This window comes from Apium graveolens, chromosome 9 (genome assembly GCF_009905375.1).
Source record: "Apium graveolens cultivar Ventura chromosome 9, ASM990537v1, whole genome shotgun sequence".
In the NCBI taxonomy this organism is placed as follows: Eukaryota; Viridiplantae; Streptophyta; class Magnoliopsida; order Apiales; family Apiaceae; genus Apium; species Apium graveolens.
In genome coordinates, this window is record NC_133655.1 from 138080794 (window position 1) to 138100678 (window position 19885).

Genomic DNA, 19885 nt, shown 5'->3' on the forward strand with positions numbered 1-19885 from the left:
ACCACACCTCCTTCCTTCCTATGTCATGCTTACCTCATCCTCATGATGTCATCCTTCCTTCCTTGTCTTCTTTCTATTGGTTGGATGACATCATTCCCATTAATCCCTTTGATTAACTTCCTAATCGTTTGCCTAATGACCGCTGATCTGCTATACGGTTCGCTTAACTTTCGTTCTCGTTTTATCGTTTGAAGGATCATACCCGGGATCTTATTACTTAGGTTCCCTTAACCTTTCTCAATATATTATATTCCTTCTATGATCCTCTTTTATAATCCTTTAATTTAAATCCTTTTTATCCTGTTACCTTATACTCAATTCTCTCCGTATATTGTGGATTTCCGGGAAAAATCAAAGTGTTCGGATTTGGATTCTGACGATCTTTACATACACTTATATACTTCATAGAGTACTAATAATATCCCATAAGATCAATAACAGAACCCCTACATAGCGTGGCATGAAAAGTTTTCTCGTTCAGCAAAAACACTATTCATAAGGGTTTCAAAAATTTCCAAAATTGGGGTTATTACAATTCTAACTTTGGTTTTGGGACTATTTGCTCATTTCCAACAGCTCCTTCAATATCTGTTGCAACTCTACGAGGAACACTAGGACCTTTCTCTATACAGTCAACATATCTTTCATCTTGAGAGAGTAGATGAAGGTGCATCTTCACTTTTCAGTGATGATAATTATCTTTATCCATAAGTGGGATCTTCACTCCAACATCTTTTCTACTCATGTTGTTAGTTTATTTTGATCTTTAAACTCTTAGTGTGTCAAGAGCTTGCTCAGTTACTAATTATTATTCCCTAACAATCTAACAATAGAATTACACAAGGAATTCAGATTTCTTTTGGAAATTTAAAATCTCTTTTGAATATACATATATATATAGTTGTGAATGAATATGCAGTAGTGCTGATTAAATGATTGTAAGTATTCAAGCACAAAGCAATTCAACAATGCGGTTTAAAAACTTTCGGGTGAATTGATCTTTCCATAAGAGATATATATAGATTCGAGAACTCTGTGATGCAAGAATGCACACAGCTGCTTACATGTGTTTTTACAAAGAAGAATAAAGAGAATTCCTAATACATGTAGCTTTATCTATTTCTCTGTTCAACTCCTATTTTTCTCGTTCGATCAATAATAAACACTTGCTACCCTTGGTTTATATACTACCAAGTTACATATAAATAAGACAAATAGTAAAGATAAGAATCTAGGTCTATTCACATGTTGATTCATTTCTCTATCCAGCATCTTTAAATATTTTCAGTTAAACATGGAAATGGAAATGTTTCTTTGTTCTCTAAGACCTTCAAACAGGCTGCCTAATTCCTTTTGTATACAATCAACCCATGTGACTGTCAAGTCGCTTTCAACTGCTATTTGAATGTGTTATCCTTTAAGACTTCAGCATTATCTGTTAATCCTTCTCTTGAGTTATTCATTGAGTCTCAAGTGGATTATTCGTTGAAAGTGGCTTGAGTCATCTGTTGAGGCTTTAAGTTTATCCGTTGATGATGAATTCTTTAGCAGTTGACACCCTTTCACTTATACAAAATTACAAGGAGTTTTCTATTTATAATTAGCCAACCTATTTTGTATATCTTTCTAGTAGTCAACATGACTCGGAATTTCCAACCATTTCTAAACATCTAAGTAATCACAGTATACAGGAATGTGCTACAATCTTGTTTAATACAAGCTACTCCATCATTTGATGGTTACAAAGTCATTTAACTTATCTATTTAGAGTGTTTTATTAAGTTATCAACAAGTCTACAACATATTTCTAATATATCCGCCAAACTATGGCCACTAAACTATTAGAAATAGTCTAAACTACGACCAGAGCTTATTTTTTTATTAAAGAGTAAATAAATAGTGTTATGTATCTACTAAACTATTAAATTGTTAAACTAATAGAAATAGTCTACTTATTCAACTAAACTATGAGCACATGTTATTCTATTATTTTTATTATAAATTTATATTTATTATATATTTATATAAATATTTTAAGATTATAATATACAGGGATAAATAAAAATTTTAAATATTAACGGAACCCTGCATTGCACGGGATTTAAGCTAGTATATATAATACGCGTAAACGTTTAATCTTTGTACATGATTTTTTAAGATTAAAATAATTATATAAATGAATTCTTTTAGATAATGAATCACACACAGGGGGGTGAATGTGTTTTTATATTTTTCTGCTTTTCTTGAAGTGTTTATGGCGATGAACAAAGTAAATTAAAATCTTGTAGTTAAATGTGTTAGTGCTGAATTTAGAGGGATAAAACAGTGAACACAAATCTTTTAAAACTCGCTTAATTTTATATTAAAATTATGAATGTTTTGCTACAAAATTTCTAGGCTCTTTGTTGATAAAAAGCTTAGCTTCTTCCTTGAGAGAATACAAGATTTTTCTTATCTAAATTGTTACAGCTAACAAAGCATCCGATGTTTACTTTACAGAACAGTAAACACTGGTTATTACACAGCATGCATTAGCATGTACTAAACCCTATTTTTGGATAATCAAATCTTTCTATTTCTGGCTTAGTGTATCTTTTCTAATCTTGCACCTGTGACTTTACTTTTCCAGTTCATCTTGGCTTTTGATCTTGTACTCTTTAAGCTGCTTTTATAGACTTGTCAATCCAACTGATTAGATTGTTTGTTGATTGATAATCTTGGATATTGAACTGGTCTGCACTTTGTACTTTGCATTTTACCTCGAGATCTCCAGTTTGGTATATAGAGAACTTGACATCTCGACAAGTATATTGGCTTATCGAGATCTCTAATCACTCTATAGTTGTTTTGACTTATCGAAGTCTCTGAGTTCTCTATAAGAGAATTTGGCTTGTCGAGATCTCTCATCTTCATGTCTTCACTTTTACTTATCGATAACTTAGAGTTCTCTAGTGACAACTTGGCTTATCGATAACTCTGAGTTCTCTAGTGACAAATTCGCTTGTCGATAACTCTGAGTTCTCTAGTGACAAATTGGCTTATCGATAACTCAGAGTTCTCTAGTGAAGAAATGACTTGTCGATATCTCCATTCTTCATGTCTTCAAATTGGCTTGTCGATATCTCTGAGTTCTCTTGTAGCTTTTCCTGATTTGTCGATAAGTCATTCTTGAGTTCTCGAATGTCTTCTCTATACCACTTAATCTGTGACTTGTAGAGATCTTGACTTAGAATATTTTTCTCAAAATAGATTTATTCAACTCCAAGCTTCTTCGTAATTCTTCTGAGGCATGATCTTCTTGATCTTCTTTCAGATAGAATTCTTAGGCTTGACACTGTTTACAGAAAAAGACTCCAGTCTGCCCTTGAACATTTTTACAGACTTAAGTGATACAATACAAAATGCAAACTTAGATTACAATACAACTTACTTAGGTGTTCGAGCAATCACAATGCCCTTTGGCAGCTCCCCATGAATGGATGAGGGAGCTTCAAGGGACGTGCTCTCCTTGTGTGTGTCATCCTTATTTCTCCTACCATACACTTGGATTTGTTCAAGTGTTGGTTGTGCAAACTCTTTATAAGGTGCATTGGGGAGAATGCTCTTTTCAATAGAAATACCCTGTTGAGAGGATGTCTCTATAATCTGTTTTGACCCCATTTGTACAACTGCAACCTTTTGGGAGGGTACAGAGGTGGTTTGAGTTGTCAACTCAGTTTTCTTAGCCTTCTTTGTTTTTCTGACCAAAGGTGACTCAGTTAGTGTTTGTTCCTCGCCACTCTCATTCATTACTGTAAGGGTTATCTCATTTCTCTTCTTTTTACTCACTTCATCCTTTTGAGAGGTTGAAGTGGTTGGTTTTCTAGCTGCTATTTGGTTTGAAGAAGTGGTCTCAGCTTGGGAAGACCCCTGTTGGTTTTCCTGTATTTAAACTTCTATAGGTTCAGGGACCATAGTTGTACTAGAGTGAACATTTGATCTCATGTCAGGCATTACGTAAGGGTAGGTCTTAAACCTCTCCATCATCAATGGAGTGATTTTCAGACTTACATTTACCTTGTTCTTTGTAGTAAGTGAACCGAATATTATTTTGGACACTTGCTTACAATTGCCTATTTTAGTGATATCTATACCATTCAACAAATGTATGTCTGTTACTTTATGGTTTAAAGTAGACATAATGAATCTAGGAAAGAAAATTTCCTTACCTCTAGCAGATTGGGGTATGGTCAGCCTGGTAGCAAGTTCTTCCAGGATCAATAGACCAATATTCAGGTGTCTGTTGTGGGCTATTGAGAACACCATCTTTGTAACACCCCCAAATCCGGGGTCGGGGATCCGGTTTGTCACGAGTTCCATTTCCCTTAATAACACTCAATCTTTATAAACAACCAACTATTGTGTACTGTGACCCCACAATATACACACACCACAAGTTATAGTCTCAGAGATGAATACCAAAAATAACATAAGTAATTTTATTCCACAATTATGAACCATTACACCTCAAGAGGGTTTCTGAATAAATTTACATTTCTTTGCCATTATTACAATTCATATAGATACATAAGTCCGGTACAAAAAAAGTTGAAAGCCTAGCCTACTGGTAGTTCCTACCTCAGCTACAACGACATCAACGCCTACAGGAAATTGCAGAACGTTTCCTAACCGCTCACAAATTGGGAGCTTGATCCTGTTCATCTTGTCTATCTGTTGTTATGTGATGAAAGAAGAAAGCAAGGGTGAGCAACAAGCCCACCGAAATAATATGTATAATGAATAACAATATATGAGCATTCTCATAGCACTCATGAAAGTCTTGGTCAAGAAGAATTGAACCAAGTTGATATCTTAACGTGACTAAGTCACAAAATATTCTGTATATATATACATATATATTTTTCACAATCTTTGAAATCCTCTGACATGTATAATATACACAGAGTTCCAGTTTATAACTGTATAAAAATATCATTGCAAGGTGATCTCATATATCTAACCTTATCTCAACGTTTTTCTGAAAACCTTTATCATTCATAAGATAATCATTAACTAGATATAAGTTGAAAACATGAAGTTACAAGATACTTCAATATACTTATATCTTTTTCCGAATACTACTTGAACTACCACCGTTCAAGGTATAAATAGTTCATCCCATAGATGAAGCTACACGACAAAACTTGTATAGAATCAATCTTTGAAATATCATCAAAATGAAATGAAGTTACGAGATACTTCATTTGATGAAAACATCATTTTGAAAACTCGACCCTGCCAACACTCAACAATCGCCCAGCCGTAGCCTTTCTATCGAAGTGCTCTGGGTAGTGTTGCATAAATATCCAATTGGATGATGAACTCATTACGGGAGTTTGCCGCGCCAGGAAGACCACTTACGATGATCAGTCGCAGTAGTGCAACCCCACCATTTTCTACATGTAGAGGAGAACCTGTCGGATTTACTTGTCAACCGAACACTGGACTCCTAAGGAATGGACCGTCTTAGCAGAACTTTCAGGCCATTTGGGCCAATATAATAAGGCTGGGCCGGCGCCACTCGACCACTTTCGCCACTCCTAGTTCAGATGAAATCCATGACCCTGAAACGTAAAGCTCATTTTCCCTTTCCTCAAGTAGAAACTTGTTGATACGGCTCCACTAAGAAGTCGTATCTAGTTGGAAAGGAAAACTCACCGATATTTCCCAGGCGATGCCTGTTAATGGATTAACTTGTTCCCAGAATTTTACTTCCCGAGTGTTGGGTAAGTAATCAAAAACTCTTTTGTCAGGATAGCAACCTTGTTGCGAATATAAAATACACCACAGAGCCGGATCCCTCAGGTTTTGAGCGAGTATTTAAATCCCCTTCGAAAGGAGGATCTTAAATATAAAAATGAGCTTTGGGATCCGCCCTAACCTTTAAAATCATTTTGAAAACTCAAACATTTTTAAGAATGTTTGGAGTGATGCTGATTTAATAAAATAAATCAGTCCCAATATATTAGAAAATTTCTGAATATTATTATTTAAATAATATTCCCATAAAGAATAATCTTTATAAAAATAATTGAAGTAGAAGTTTTAAAACTTATACTTGAAATGAATATTAAATAACCAAAGATATACTTATATGAAAGTACTATCTTTATTTGAATAATCAAAAGTGAGTTTGATTATCGACACATTATTCTTTAATAAAATAAAGAATAATAATTAGTAAATAATCGGAGTCATAAGTCCTCGAATGAATATTCAAATAATAATATTCATTAATAAAATAGACGGAGTCATAAGTCCTCGAATGAATATTCAAAATAATATTCATTAATAAAATAGACGGAGTCATAAGTCCTCGAATGAATATTCAAAATAATATTCATTAATAAAATAGACGGAGTCATAAGTGCTCGAATGAATATTCAAATAATATTCATTAATAAAATAAAGTTATCGAATAAACCTTATTCGATTCATAGTTTTGAAAACTATATCTATATATATATAAATATATATATAATATACTCGGGAACATCGACTCCCGGTTTTAGAAAATGTTCACCTTTGGGTCCCCTATACTAAGTGTATACGCAATTACTGCTTATCTCTAGCATAGGTATTATGCAACTAATAAGCATTTGAATCAACAGATATATATCAAGATTACGAAACAGACATGCATATATACCATATCACATGCTCCAATATATCGCAAGATTTGCTAATTAACCACCATGCATCTATCACAAGATAATGCATATACATATGTATACATCACAACAACAGTATAACGGGTAGAAAACTTGCCTGAGTGCTCCGGGGTAGACTTAAGCTTAGAGTGGGTCCGGTAACCTATGAACAACAACATAAGCCGGAATTAAACCACAGTCGCTTAAGAAACTAGACTTTAACCAATTGAACCCTAACGTTTGCTTATGGTCATTTCTACGCTTAACAAATCACATAAGTCGTTCGAGTACCCTCGGCTCCACCATTTTTAATAAATTAACCATTAAGGGTCTTAAAGCGATTCTTTCGCGAGTACCCTACCAACTCCCTAATCCACTTAACATAATTGTTTAATATCCCAATTAGTCATTTAAGGTCCTTAACCAAGGTTTCAAAGGGCGAGGGGAAATGGTTCATTCGCGAAACCCCGTTACTCAAAACAGCCGTTTCTCCTAAACCGTACATCGGATTCAAGCGTACCACATATCAAAACGAAGCTAGTAACATGAACTATCTAATCATGGCAATGGTCAAAACCTAACAGTGAGTTCTCGGGTCCTGATGTTATGAACAAAAACAGTCTAGGATAATCGGACATTACGACGGCTATGTTTACGCGATTACCAAATTTGTACAACTCCAAATCAATCCACAATCAACCCACAATCAAAATTACAACCCATAATCCCTCCAAACCTCACCACATCAGTCCATTACTTCATGTTTTAACCAACTCATTCAATCACAACAAAAGCTACTAACCATACTAAGGTTCATTAACTAATAACCAAGATTCAACCATCAAAATCTCTACAAACTCAACCAAACTTTAAACAAACAAGCATCATGCTTCACATATACTATATCAATCATAACCATTCCTAAATACTTAAAAATAAAGCTAGGGTTTGGAGTTTATACCTTCTTGAAGCTTCTTAACACAACACAAGAGCTTTGAATTCCTAAAAGAACCTTGATCCTTGCTTGTATTACCTCACCAATTAACAAAGCTTGGAACTTGAATTTGAATTTTTCTTTCTTTTAAATGGACAAAAGGCCGAGAGCTTCTTGTTGGATAATGAAGGTCAACTTTGTGTTTTTGATTTGCTTTACTTGGTTGACATCCTTTTATTTGTTTAATTAACTTTTTACCATGGTAAAGAATGAATGGTTCACAATCAACCAACTAATCCCTCCTTTTTTGTCATACTTAAGTCATCCCCTTATGTCAACATCCCACACTTGTCCTCTTCTTGTTGGTGAGATGACATCACCCTCCACTAACTCTTTGATTAACTCCTAATCACTTGGCTAATGACCGCTGATCTGTTATACGGTTCACTTAACTTTCATTCTCGTTTATCGTTTGAGGGATCATACCCGGGATCTTATTACTTGGGTTCCCCTAAACCTTTCTCAATATTTTATATTTCTTTTATGATCCTCTCTTATAATCCTTGAATTAAATCCTTTTAATCATGTTACCTTATACTCAATTCTTTCGGTATCTGGTGGATTTTCGGGAAAAATCAAAGTGTTTGAATTTGGATTCTGACGATCTTTACATACACTTATTTACTTTATGGAATACTAATACGATCTTAGAATTTCCATAACAGTACTCCTATATAGCGTGGTCTGATAATTTTCCTTAATCATCATCATCAGCAAAAGTTACTATTCATCCGTGTTTCAAAAATTCCAAAAATTGGGGTTATTACAATCTTCTGCACCATACTTGAAATGTTGTCATACCCTATCTTCCTGCATGTGAAGGCCCTTACTATAGAATCAAACACAAAGGACCATTCCTTCCTTAGTTTTGTTCTATTCAAGCCTGCTAGGTTGATTCTTCCATCATAGTTGATGAAGTCCATGAACTCAACAATCACATCTTGTGTTGGCATCTCCACTAGATTTACAGTTGAAAGACCCAAAGCCGCATTCACATCTTGCTCATTGAACTCTATCTATTGGCCTCCAATTGTGCAAGTTATCACCAAAGATACAGAGTTGTCATTCATAATAGTTCTCACCACTACTGTTGTCCAAAACTCATTAGAACATCCTAGTACAGGATTGGGTTAGCAGTTAAAGCACTTGCAATATAGGATTCAAGCAAAAATTTCACAAACCCCTTGAAACTATCAGGGGCTTGGTTAGCATCAGTAAAAGCAAGATAATTGGTTCCTTTCCCTGGGATTATAGCTCTAACAATATTGAGTGTCATTGTTGTTGAGTAAGAGTGAATGGGTAAGAAAAATTAGTGAGAAAGAGTTAAAAATGATAGAAAAATTGGTTTGGAATTGAAAAAGCTAGGTCACTTAGAGTTCTCGAAGGCGTAAGTATATGTGTATCGAGATGTTTGGGTATTTATAGTAAAAGCAGATGACTTGCCGAGAACTCAAAAATAGACGTTTGAAATAGTCTATCGAAAAGTCATTTTGAAATGTGAAAAACATATCGATAAGTTGTTAGATATATTTGATAATGTCATGTCTAATATGATTTTTGTTTAGTTTTCAGATCTTACTTTAACAGGACAAATCAGTACTTAACTGAAATCAACACTATACTGAAGTCAGAAGTTAAGTTATCAGTACTTAAGGTTCAGGAGATATTTATCAGGAGATAATATCAGGACTTAAAGGAAACTTTCAGATAAGGAAGGCGGCTAATTGAAAGGAAAGAAGATCAAGACAAACGCAAGAAGAGATATGCATGAAGAAGGAATTCTGTGAAGAATGGAATACTTGGAAGAAAAGATAACTGATTGATATATTTTAGGAAGCAGAATTATATTCCATATCAATTAGCGATTATCTTATAACTGTGTAATATATAAACACAGACATAGGGTTTACACTATAAGTGTTATCATTATCGAGAATATTATTCATTGTAACCCTAGCAGCTCTCGTGATATTTGTTCATCACTGAGAGAGGACAGTTCTACATTGTAACAGAGTTTAATAAAGTTTGTTTTTTGTTACTTGTGTTCTTTGAATTCGATTTGATTGTGCTATACACTGTATCCAACCCCCTTCTACAGTGTGTGTGACCGAACATAAGTCATTTTATTTATTCCTGTAGAGAACTAAAAATAAACTTATCGAGATGTCAAATAAATACCCAGTTTGTCCAAAATGGACTGAATTGTTTCCAATTTTTATTTGAATAAATCAAAATAAAATCAGAATAATTTTGCCAAAAGTATATTACCAAAATAATTTATTGAATTAAATAATTTTAGTTCTGAGTTATTTATAAGTCCAAAATGATGCATGTAGAGAACTCTGTGAGTTAACACTTATAGAGAACTCTACAATTACTTATCGATAAGTCATAATAAAGCTTATCGAGAAGTCACTCGAGAACTCAGTAAATTGACTTATTGAGAACTCACTCGAGAATTCTTAAAATGACTTGTCGATAAGTCAGTTAGACTTATCGAGAACTCATTTCTCTATATACTTTTGATCACTTTGATTCTTCCTTGTGTTAATCTTACATACAGAAAATGTAAATCAACAATTAGACAGTTTTCTTAGAATTGAAAAATTCCAAGCTAAATTTTCATTTTTGAAAAATAAATATGCAGAGATTTCTGAAATATTTATAATTGATATTTCAGTTAATTTCTAATTAAATCAATTTAATTTTGATTTACTAGAAATTAATCTGCTACAAAACATTTGCTTAGTTCTTGCCTTAGGATGAAGAATTAAGCATTCCAATTTCACCTACAAGTCTAGTGAAAGTTGCTTCATCCAAAGGTTTAGTAAAAATGTCAGCTAATTATTTTTCTGTTGGAACAAAAATGAGCTCAATTGTACCATTTACAGCATGTTCTCTAATAAAATGGTACCTTACATCAATGTGCTTTGTACTAGAATGATTAACTAGATTAGCTACAATAGATATAGCACTAGTATTGTCACACATGATTGGAATTTTGTGTAACACTAGGCCATAATCCATTAGCTTATTTCTAATCCAAAGCACTTGAGCACAACAACTTCCCGCAGCTATGTATTCAAATTCAGCTGTGAAAGTTAACACAGATTGTTGTTTCTTGCTATACCAGGATACAAGTCTTTGTCCAAGAAACTGACAGCTTCCACTAGTACTTTTTCTGTCAACCCTGCATCCAGCAAAATCTGCATTTATTTATTCAACAGCTTTAGAACCAGTTCCCTTAGGATACCACAATCCCAAGTTTGGAGTCCCCTTCAAGTATTTGAAAATCCTCTTCACAGCCATCAAATGTGATTCTTTTGGATTGGCTTGAAATCTTGCACACAGACATGTAGTAAATAGGATGTCTAGTCTACTTGCAGTAAAGTAAAGTAATGCTCCAATCATTTCTCTGTAGCTTGTAATATCTACACTCTTACCCTTTTAATCTTCATCCAACTTTGTTGCTGTAGACATAGGTTTAGATGCAGGTGAACAATCAACCATGCAAAAAAATTTTCAATAAATCTTTAACATACTTAGTTTGGCTGATGAAGATCCCATCACTTCTTTGGCTGACTTGAAGTCTAAGGAAGTAACTTAATTCCCCCATCATACTCATTTCATATTCACTCTGCATAAGCTTAGAGAATCTTTGACACAGTTTCTCACTAGTAGAACCAAAAATGATATCATCCACATAAATCTGAACTGGGATCATATCACCACCATGCAGCTTGTAGAATAGTGTTTTGTCTATTGTTCCTCTAGTGAAACCATGTTTAAGTAGAAAATCTGGCATTGTGTCATACCAAGCTCTAGGTGCCTGCTTTAGTCCATATAGAGCCTTTAGTAGCTTGTACACAAAATCTGGAAATTCTGGATCTTCAAATCCAGGTGGTTGTTGCACATAAACTTCTTCTTCTAATTCACCATTTAGGAAGACACTCTTGACATCCATTTGATATACTTTGAAATTTGAATGTGCAAAAAAATCTAGAAAAATCCTTATTACTTCAAGTCTTGCAACTGGAGCAAAAGTTTCATCATAATCAATTCCTTCTTCCTATGAATAGCCTTTTGCAACCAACCTTGTCTTGTTCCTGGTAACTATACCATTTTCATACATCTTGTTCCTGAACACCCATTTTGTTCCAATTACACTTCTGTTCTTAGGGGCAGAAACTAACTCCCAAACTTTGTTTCTTTCAAACTGATTAAGCTCTTCTTACATGGCGGATATCCAATCAGGATCCATAAGAGATTCTTCAGTTTTCTTAGGCTCTACTTGTGATAGAAAACATGTATGTAGGCACTCATTAGCAGTTGTACTTCTAGTCCTTACACCAGCATTGGGATCACCAATTATTGCATTTTGATTGTAACTCCTATCCCATTTTCTGGTGTGAGTTTGTTGACTGGTGCCTTCATCATTTTCTTCATTATTGGTATAACTAGTAGATCCTTCTTCTCTTTCTCCCCTGAGTTTGTGCTATCAAATTCAAGTGTATGAGATGAGCTTTTATTTTCATGATTTTCTTGTTCATTAGTCTCTTCATTCATCATCTGTTGTCCATTGCCTTCATCTTCTTTATCAGAATCACTGTCAATGTTGAGATTTTCAAATACAAGGGTTTCAGCTTCATTATCATCAAGAAATTCCAAGCCAGGACACTTGTCATCATCAAAAGTCACATATGTGCTTTGCATGATTTTCTTTTGATCAATTACGTAGACCTTGTAGGCAGTTCTCTCCAATGAATATCCCAGAAAAATTGCTTCGAAAACCTTTGAGTCAAATTTTCTCACATATTCAACGTTGTCTTTTTAAAATGTAACACTTGCTTTCAAACACATGAAGATGCTTTACAGTAGGCTTTCTCTTAGACATGATTGAGAAAGGTGATTTGCCATGATTCTTGTTAATGAGATATTTATTTTGAGTGTAGCATGCAGTATTTACAGATTTTTCCCAAAAACTAGTTGGCAGATTGATATCTTGTAGCATTGTCCTTGCAGCTTCTACTAATGTTATGTTCTTTCTCTCAACTACCCCATTTTGTTGAGGTGTTCTAGCAGCAGAGAATTATTGAACAATGCCTTTGTTTTTGCAGAATTCACTCAATGTTGCATTTTTGAATTCTGTTCCATTATCACTTCTCAATCTCTTCACATAGTTTTGATCTTCAACATGTTTCTCTATCTTCTTTATATGCTCAATTATGATGTGTGGAGTTTCAACTTTAAAATGCATAAATTCTACGCATGTGTATCTTGAGTAGTCATCCACCATCACAAGTACATATTTGTTCCTTGAAATTGATAAGACATTCATTGGCCCAAACAAGTCCATGTGAATAAGTTACAATGGTGCACTTATGAAATTCACAGTTTTTGACTTGTGACTTGATCTTTTCATTTTAACTTTTCTGGACAGGCTTCACAGACTTCAATTTGAGCAAACTCTAATTTTGGCATATCTCTCACCAACTCTTTCTTGACCAGAGTATTGATTTCCTTGTAGTTTAGATGTGAGAGTTTTTTATGCCATAACTTGCTTTGCTCTGTGGATGCCTTGGTGTAGAAACAACAAATTCCATCCTCATTTGTTGAGTCCAAGTCTGCAATAAACAAGCTTCCTTTCCATGCTCCTTTCAGAGCAACTTCATTGGTTTTCTTGCTAATGAAAATACATTCTTCTTTGTCAAATAGAACTTTAAAACCTTTATCTGTAAATTGGCTGACACTGAGAAGATTTACTTCAAGACCAGCTACCAATGCTACATCATCAATGACAACATTTCCAGAAACAATCTTGCCATATCCCATTGTGAATCATTTATTGTTGTCTCCAAAGGTCACCAAAGGGCCAACCTTCTCCTCAAATTGTGATAGAAGGGCCTTATCACCTGTCATATTCCTGGAGAATCCACTGTCTATGATCTATATGACCTTCTTTATTTTGCCATGTACATAATGAATTTTAAGTGTGTTTAGCAACCCAAGTAGTGTTGGGTACTTTCTCATTATTAACTGATTTAGTAGAAGTAGAGTTAGAAGTCTCAGAAAGAATAACATTCATATATGTTTGTGCATTTTCCCTTGCAGTTGTAGATCCAATACTGACTTCTTTGAGATCTACTCTCAGCTTGTGGCAACTTTTCATTACTTTTAAGTTACAGGGAATGCAGTCAAACTTATCACAAAATGAATAGGGATCATTTTCCTTGGCTTCATTATACTTGCAGGCTCCTTCAGCCGGCTTGCTAACAACGTTTTTACAAAGGTGAGTTAGGTGATTCACAGAGCCACACTTTTCACATTTCTTCCTTGGAGCATCTGCAACATAAGCAAAATTGTTTCTTTTGTTTATCCCAATCTTCCCATTTCTATTCTTCTCTCTTGCATCTTCAGTTTTTGTTTCCTTGACAGGTGTCCTGGAATCTTGGTTATCCATGAGCTTCTATTCAGCTTTTGAAGTTTGAGCTGTTTCTGCATTGTTCTTCTCATTATCTTCATCAGCAATTTCTTGTTTTATGATCAACTCCTCTTCACTGAAATCTACTTCACATGCTTTGAACATAGGTGATTCAACCTTTTTCAGCATAGTTGGAACATCTTCATTTTCATTTGCTTTCCCTTTTTCACCTACAGCTTTCTTCTTGTTGTTCAACGCATCATAATCAAGACCAATAGCAATATTTTCACATGGCTTGTTCTTCTCATGGTATTTTCCAACCAACTCAGATGCATTCCTGAAAGATTTTAACTTGACTTCATTATTTTCTAACTTTTCCCTTAACACAGCTTCAATCTCATTTGCACACTTGAGCTTATTCTTTAGATATGCATTTTCTTATTTCACAACTTCAAGCTCTACCAGCAACAACTCAGTTTATTGTTTCTCATTTTTAAGCTTCTCATTTATCTTTGTCAGTCTGCTAACCTCTTCATTAGCAGCAACCATACCTGTATAAATGTGAAACGTTTCTGTGCTCATCTTTTCTACAGTTTCCTTATATTGACTCATATTTAAATCATTAGTGGTAAGAGTTGGTACCTGTGTTTTTTATGAGGATGACTCTCCTTGCTCCAAGGCCATAAATGTATAATTTCCAACTTCCCCATCTTCATCATTATCAGAATCATCCCAACTCTTTCTCTCTGCAATATAGGCTTTATTTTGTTGTTTCTTCAGAAGAGCTTCATACTTTGCTTCCAGTTCAAGATAAGCTTTGTCTTTCTTTGATTTCTTGGGTTTCCCGCATTCTGTAGCAAAATGGCCTAGCTCATCACAGTTATATCACCTTATCTTTGATCTATCAACAGATCCAGTTTTGTAACCATTTTTGCTATAAGATGTGTACTTCCCTTTTCCTTTCCAGCTGCTGTCTTTGTTGAATGATTGTCCTTTACCCTTTTTGAATCTTGGATTCTTTACTCTAATGTTAGAGAACTTTCTTTCCAGATAGGCTATTGACTGATCTAGCTCATCAAGTTCATCCAAGGTGTAGAACTCATCTTCTTCCAATTCCAGTATGACTTGTTTCTGTGAATCATTGTTAAGTTGCTCACTTGTTGAGGTAACAGGAGTCTGGGATCTTGGCTCATCATTAGAGGTCTGACTTTTATTTATAATTAGAGCACTTGAACCATCTACAACATACCCTTGATCAACTCTTAATGATTTCCTTTGAATTATTTCTAATTCATATGTTTTTAAGATTCTATATAGAACTTCCAGAGTTATTCTGCTCATGTCTCTCCCTTCTCTGATTGCTGAAATTTTCTGTTCCAAATGATCAGGGAGTGTGAGCAAAAACTTCAAGTTCACTTCTTCAGCTTCATAATCTTTATCATGCAACTGTAAGTCATTAATCAGCTTGTTAAACCTTTTAAACACATCAGTAATACATTCCTTTGGCTTAGCTATGAAACCCTCATACTGAGAAATCAGTATCCTTCTTTGATTTGACCTAACTTCACAAAATATTTCAATCTTCTCCCAGATCTGTTTAGCAATGTCACAGTTGACAATGTTATTGTACATTACATTGTCAAGTGACTCTATCAAGATCAGCTGCAAGTCATTGTCTAGGGAGACTTTTTCCTTTTCAGGCTCAGTGTACTCTGAAGGATCTTTAGGAGCATAATGAGGTGAAATGACCATATCTCCATCTGTAGATTCCTCAACTTTTACCATAGGAGTGAAAGACCCATTCTTGAGAATCTGAATATATAATGGATTGGCCATCCTGATAAACAACAACATTTTCTTCTTCCAAAGAGTGTAGTTAGTCTTATCAAAGGTAGGGATTTTGATGCAACTGATTTTATGTGTATTCATTCTTCCAAGATCTTGAATCTGTTTGCCTTCAGATTTTGCTCTGATACCACTTGTTAGATAATGAATCACACACGGGGGGGGGGGTGAATGTGTTTTTGTGTTTTTCTACTTTTCTTGAAGTGTTTATGGTGATGAACAAAGTAAATTAAAATCTTGTAGTTAAATATGTTAGTGCTGAATTTAGATAGATAAAATAGTGAACACAAATCTTTCTAAACTCACTTAATTTTATATTAAAATTAAGAATGTTTTCTTACAAAATTTCTAGGCTCTTTGTTGATATAGAGCTTAGCTTTTTCCTTGAGAGAATACAAGATTTTTCTGATCTAAATTGTTACAGCTAACAAAGCATCTGGTGTTTACTTTACAGAACAGTAAACACTGGTTATTACACAGTATGTATTAGCATGTACTAAACCCTATTTTTGGATAATCAAATCTTTCTATTTCTAGCTTAGTGTATCTTTTCTAATCTTGCATGCCTATGTCTTTACTTTTGTTAGTCCCTAACAATGCAACAAGAATTATAGGAAGGGGGGGTTGAATGTAATTCTAGTAAACTTTTTCTGAATTACAAAATGTTCTAACTCAAACTATATATATAAGTGTTTTGATTTGCAAGGTGCGAAATTACAAGTTAAATAAATCAAAAACACAAAGTAATTAAAAACACAAGTCTTTAAAAACTTTCTGGTGGATTTGAAAGTATCCACCAGATATATATATATATATGTATACATATATATATATATATCGATTTAAGAACTCTGTGAAGAACAAAATGTCTCACAGCTGCTTTACAAGTGAACAAATAAACTATAGAGAAATTCTTAACAGTTAAGGCTTTTTCTATTTCTCTTCTAAAAGTGTTTGCTTAGTTATTTGTTCAACTAACTACACTTGGTTTATATATCACCAATTTTACATGGTAATAAGACAGGATAATAAACTAAAACTATCAAGTCAAACTCCATGCTGCTTCACTACTCTATTCCAGCATCTTTAAAAATCTTCTTAACTTGCATGGAAATGGTAATTCTTCATTGTTCTTCATTTCATGTTAAACAGGCTTCCACATTCCTTTTGCAAACACCCAACACATGTGACTCTGTTGTCACTGTCAACAGATGTTTGAATTGATCATCCGTCGGGTACATGCTTTTCATCCGTCGGATTGCCTTGTTGATCATCCGTCGGTTAGCTTTGTTGATCATCCGTCGGGTAGCTATTTGACACTTGACTTCATTTCACTTATGCAGAATTACAAAACATCTTATATTTACAATTAATCAACCTAATCTGCATATCTAATAAAAGTCAACATGACTTATATGCTACTACAGAATCTATACAAAGATGTTTGCAGAAATGTGATACATGACTTATTGTTACATAAGCTACTCACCCGATGGATATCAATTAGTCATCTGTCGGGACTATATTGAATCATCCGTCGGGACTATAATTGATCATCCGTCGGGTGCTACATTTTTCACTAAGTTAAATCTACTAAGGTGTTTTGTTAATGTAATCATCAAGTTCACAACATATTCCCAACAATCTCCCCCAATTTATGCCTACTAGAATTGTAGTCATAAATTAAGAGAAACTTGATGATAATAAAATACCTTAAATATACAAATTTAAAAGGTAGTAGATAAAACTAAAAAGTGCTGCAAAATTTACAGAAGAGTTTACAAGACAAAGTGTACAAATATTTGCTCACAGTCATTTTCAAGGTGCTCCTCTAGTCTGAGCAGATTGATCTATTTCCTTGAAGGTCTAGATTTCTTTCCAAGCTTCCTGTTATTTTCTTCTATCTGATTTTGGAGCTGTCTGTGGAACTCAAGTTCATCAGGTTCTGACAGATCTAGCATTTCTTGCATTTCCAGTAGAGTCTCATTGCTAGAGATGCTCAGCTGGTCCTCTAGTCTGAAGAATCTTCTAACTCCCTTATCATCAAAGAATTCCATCAGCCAGTAGGGCTTTAGATGCACTCTACTTCCTGTGTAAGGAATAGTTAAAGTCTTTGGGAGTGCATCTTTGGTTCTAATACTCCTCAGTTCTTCAATCTTCTTTAGAACTAGTCTTCTAGCTGTCACATTGAATCCAAAGTTCTTCTTGAAAGATGAATAGACTTTTATCAGTATAGATTAGCTCTCTTGAAGAATCCTGTGAAGTGGCCATGTCATCTCTTTTCCTGCCTTGTACTTGAATACTAGCTTTTCAGGTATATTCCTGTAAGCATCAATCCCTCTAACTTCTTCCAGTTCATCTAGATAGAGGTTTAGATCAGAGAATTCTTTGATGTCACAGATCTACATGATATCTCCCTTGTTGACCTTGGTTTGAGCTTTGGTTATGGACTTGGATCTGAGAGTTGAGGGCTTCACTTTCTTGACTTCTCTGGTCTTTATTTTCTTTGGCTTCATGAAATGAGATAGATTGAGTTCAGGAATTGGTAGACTCTTCCAGTCTATTGGCTCATCCTTTGGAATGATAGGTTCACCATGAAAATTCTTGGATGGATGTATCTTGAATTCTTCATGTGCACAGAGGGCATGGATGTTTGAGTTGTTGTAGAAGTAGACTCTTTGGAAAGTAGTCTTCCATCTCCTCATCACTGAAATCCAATTTTCTCTTAGAAGGAAGCTTGTATCTGAATTTTCTTTTCTTTTGAGGTGCTTCTTGCATTTTATGATCTTTAGATTCAGTGGTTTCAGATGGTTGTTCAGGAATTTGTTGTGTGGGTTTCATAGCTTGCAACTTGGCCAAGATAGCAGCTTGCTCTTTCTTTTGTTTAAGCTTTTTAGCATTTAGAGCAGCTTGCTTCTTTTCTTGCTTCAATCTTGCCTTTTCTTCCCTTTTTGCTTCAGCAAATCGAGGGTGTCCAGCCACCACACAAATTTCCTTACCATTTCTGAAAATCTTGGCAATTCTCCTTTTTAGAGTTGAATCTGCAGTATCTTTGTAGAATGCTATAGACCTGGCTAATAGCTTCTTCTCATCAGGCTTTGGTGTCTCATACACTGTGTCCAAAGGGTTTTTGAGTGAAAACTTTTGATAGTTCACCTTTGGCTTCATGATTAGATCTGCCTTTGGGGATTTGATGTCGGATGTCTGGCCTCTCTCGAGATAGTTCATGCTCATATCATTCACAGAAATTTGCCTGACTTGAGAGTGATGAATGACTGATTTTTCTGGCTTCTTTGCTAGACCAAATTTCTTTTGAATATCCTCATCAATTTTCTCCCAGTTGATTGGACTAAACTGCTTCTTCTCAGCTGCTCTCAAAGTGGTTACTGCTCCATTTATCAGATCAATGATATCTTTAGCTGGTGGCTTTGTGAAAGCAATTGTTGGTACAATTGCTTACTCACTTGAATATTAAGCACTTTTTGATGCTCCCCCTCACTCCTAGAACTCTCTTTCTCCCCCTTTTTGTTATCAGCAAGTTGAGTAGAGGAGGAGGTCTGTGCAGCCACCAGTTTCTGAAACAAGTCTATTTGTTGAGCTTGGTGTAGATGGATTGCTGTAAGAGAAGCTTCCATAGCAACCATTCTTTTGTCCAAGGAATCCACCTTGGTTGCAAGATCAGAGTTTTTCCTGAGCTGTCTCTTGATGTCTGTCATTGTTGTTTCTGGAAGTCTAGCTTCCAACTTGTCAGATATGTCTTTCTTAAGCTGATCAACTTCATTTTTGATGAGGGAGACATTTTGACTTTGTTGGTAGCCTAAAATATGTTATAGTTGGAGAGAAGCAAGATGTGCTTGCAGAAGCTTCTTGGTGCTAGCATTGGTGGTTGATTGAAGTACAGACTGTGTTTGGCTGATAAGTTGGATGAGTGTGGTC